Source organism: Artemia franciscana, unplaced genomic scaffold, assembly GCF_032884065.1.
Source record: "Artemia franciscana unplaced genomic scaffold, ASM3288406v1 Scaffold_2515, whole genome shotgun sequence".
Lineage (NCBI taxonomy): Eukaryota > Metazoa > Arthropoda > Branchiopoda > Anostraca > Artemiidae > Artemia > Artemia franciscana.
This window is the reverse complement of record NW_027063370.1, coordinates 16,260-20,060: the sequence shown is the minus strand read 5'-3', so window position 1 is coordinate 20,060 and position 3,801 is coordinate 16,260. Positions and strand designations below refer to the sequence as shown.

The following is a 3,801-nucleotide window of genomic DNA, read 5'->3' as shown; positions in this document are numbered from 1 at the left end:
GGGGTAATAGCTTCGTCCGTGGAAAAAATGAAGATATTAAACTATTTCATGATTGCACATGGTAAAGAATGTGATTAAAGGCTCTTTTCTATTTCAAAAGTTTTAGTTTTCGGGGGTAATAGCTACGTCCTTGAAAAAATGAAGATATTAGACTATTTTATGATTGTACATGGTAAAGAATGTTATTAAAGGCTCTTTTCCTATTTCAAAAGTTTTAGTTTTCGGGGTTAATAGCTACGTACGTGGAAAAAATGAGGATATTAGACTATTTTATGATTGCACATGGTAAAAAATGTGATTAAAGGCTCTTTTCCTATTTCAAAAGTTTTAGTTTTCGGGGGTAATAGCTACGTCCGTGGAAAAAAAAGAAGATAGTAAACTATTTTATGACTGCACATGGTAAAGAATGTGATCAAAGGCTCTTTTCCCATTTCAAAAGTTTTAGTTTTCGAGGGTAATAGCAATGTCTGTGGAAAAAATGAAGATATTAGACTATTTTATGATTGCATAAGGTAAAGAATGTGATTAAAGGCTCTTTTCCTATTTCAAAAGTTTTAGTTTTCGGGGGTAATAGCTTCGTCCGTGGAAAAAATGAAGATATTAAACTATTTCATGATTGCACATGGTAAAGAATGTGATTAAAGGCTCTTTTCCTATTTCAACAGTTTTAGTTTTAGGGGGTAATAGCTACGTCCTTGGAAAAAATGAAGATATTAGACTATTTTATGATTGCACATGGTAAATAATGTGATTAAAGGCTCTTTTCCTATTTCAAAAGTTTTAGTTTTCAGGGATAATAGCTACGTCCTTGGAAAAAAATGAAGATATTAGACTATTTTATGATTGTACATGGTAAAGAATGTGATTAAAGGCTCTTTTCCTATTTCAAAAGTTTTAGTTTTCGGGGGTAATAGCTTCGTTCGTGGAAAAAATGAAGGTATTAAACTATTTCATGATTGTACATGGTAAAGAATGTGATTAAAGGCTCTTTTCCTATTTCAAAAGTTTTAGTTTTCCGGGGGTAATAGCTACGTCCTTGGAAAAAATGAAGATATTAGACTATTTTATGATTGTACATGGTAAAGAATGTGATTAAAGGCTCTTTTCCTATTTCAAAAGTTTTAGTTTCCGGGGGTAATAGCTTCGTCCGTGGAAAAAATGAAGATATTAAACTATTTCATGATTGCACATGGTAAAGAATGTGATTAAAAGCTCTTTTTCTATTTCAAAAGTTTTAGTTTTCGGGGGTAATAGCTACGTCCTTGGAAAAAATGAAGATATTAGACTATTTTATGATTGTACATGGTAAAGAATGTTATTAAACACTCTTTTCCTATTTCAAAAGTTTTAGTTTTCGGGGGTAATAGCTTCGTCCGTGGAAAAAATGAAGATATTAAACTATTTCATGATTGCACATGGTAAAGAATTTGATTAAAGGCTCTTTTTCTATTTCAAAAGTTTTAATTTTCGGGGTTAATAGCTACGTCCGTGGAAAAAATGAAGATATTAAACTATTCCATGATTGCACATGGTTAAAAAATGTGATTAAAGGCTCTTTTCCATTTCAAAAGTTTTAGTTTTCGGGGGTAGTAGCTACGTCCTTGGAAAAAATGAAGATATTAGACTATTTTATGATTGCACATGGTAATGAATGTGGTTAAAGGCTCTTTTTCTATTTCAAAAGTTTTAGTTTTCGGGGGTAATAGCTACGTCCATGGAAAAAATGAAAATTATTAGACTATTTTATGATTGCACATGGTAAAGATTGTGATTAAAGGCTATTTTCCTATTTCAAAAGTTTTAGTTTTCGAGGGTAATAGCTATGTCTGTGGAAAAAATGAAGATATTAAACTATTTCATGATTCCAAATGGTAAAGAATTTGATTAAAGGCTCTTTTTCTATTTCAAAAGTTTTAGTTTTTGGGGGTAATAGCTACGTCCGTGGAAAAAAATGAAGATTTTAGACTATTTTATGATTGCACATGGTAATGATTATTTAATTCATCTTAAGGCACCTTCCCTTCACTCATAAATTACCCCCGCAACACAGATGAAAGAAAAGAAGATAATCAGGTAGGTTGTCGGGTAAGATATATTCAAATATACTATAGGTAGGAGTAAAGTAATCTCTACATCAAAAATAAGAAAAATCAGAGTAATAACAAAGAACCGGACAGAAAAGGGGGTACGAGAGGAATTCAAAGGATCGAATCCGCATTCAAATAGTGAACTCTTTTCGCGATCCAGAGAGACTTTCTTATTCACAAACACTCCGAGGGTTAACACAATAAAAACAAGCATAAAAATTCTTAATCAAATTAAAATAATTATCTCTCCCTAACAGGATCTCTTGATTGGAAGTCAAGTATAATATTTATACTAGAAAGATTCTATTCCACTCATCAGTAGATAGAAAGATAGAGAAATAATCAGACAACGTCAACAAAGTGTCAATATCAAGCTGCAGCTTCAAACCCGAAATGATGTTGGGGAGAAAAGTAGCACTTAGCATGACGTAAAATACAAATTATGAGAAAAATAGTACCAATAAGTACATGTAAACCATGAAAACCTGTCGCCAAAAGGAATGTAGAACCATAGATTCTATCCGCAATAGTAAATGAGGCTTCCATATATTCCAACCCTTGAAGAAATGAAAAATATAATCCCAGCGACACAGTAATTAGAAGTCCCTGAAGGGATTGATCAAAATCATTTTCTATTAGGGCATGGTGGGCTCAAGTTACCGTGACTCCTGAAGCCAGCATGATACTTGTATTAAGTAGGGGTACTTGGAATGGATTAAAGCTCTCTACTCCGATTGGGGGTCATAAGGCCCCAACTTCAATATTTTGCGACAAACTTCTGTGAAAAAATGCCCAAAAGAAAGAGACAAAAAAGAAAACTTCAGAGATAATAAATAAGATTATTCCCCATCGCAACCCAAATCTGACCTTCGTTGAATGTATTCCTTGAACAGTAGCTTCTCGTGATACGTCTCGTCATCATTGATACGAAACAAATATGATTGTGATTAATCCTGTAAAAAATAGCATTCTATCAAAAGAATGAAACCATTTGACAAGTCCCGACGTCATTGCAAAAGTCCCTATTCCTGTAGCTAAGGGCCAAGGTCTAATATTAACCAAATGATATGGGTGATTTAATTGATTCATTATTCTCTTGCGTAGAGAGTCATTAGAGTTATAAAAACATAAGATTGAATAATAGCTACAGAGAATTCCGGTATCAATAGGATAATCTGTGAAAATACTTCAATTGTAGTAACATAGATATTTTCTAAGTTACCCTGAGGAACTACCCTAAGGAAGATGAATACGTTAATTATTCTTATATAATTTGAATATATTAATAATCCAAACAATAAAAGAATGAGAAATTCTAATCTTAGTAAAGTTACTAAAAGATGCTTGTTTCTTGAAGAGAAAATTAGTAATCCTAAAGAAAGGGATAAATAAATTATTATGATTCACTGAGTAATTAAGAAATAAAGTCGGTCTTGTAAACCGAATTTAGAGAAATCTCTCGGTCTTCAAAAGAGTTATTAACATCTTTAACTTCCAAAGTTAATACTTTTATTAAACTACCTTTTCAAACAGTTCGTGGTAACGAACTGTAGTAAGGAGCGACCCGGCTCAATAGTAAACGAAACTCTAAAAAACGGAATTTCAATGCTAAAAGATATATCAAAAGAATCAGATTTTTATGCTGATTTTAAATATATAGGTTTCATCAAATTTAGTCTATGTCATTAGAAGTTACGAGCCTGAGAAAATTTGC

At 32.1% G+C, this 3,801-nt stretch overlaps 1 pseudogene; it reads right to left on the bottom strand.

Moving 5' to 3' along the window:
* Nucleotides 1-2,402: 2,402 nt before the first annotated feature.
* LOC136042929 (cytochrome c oxidase subunit 3-like) lies at nt 2,403-3,176 on the bottom strand (annotated as a pseudogene).
* Nucleotides 3,177-3,801: the final 625 nt, after the last annotated feature.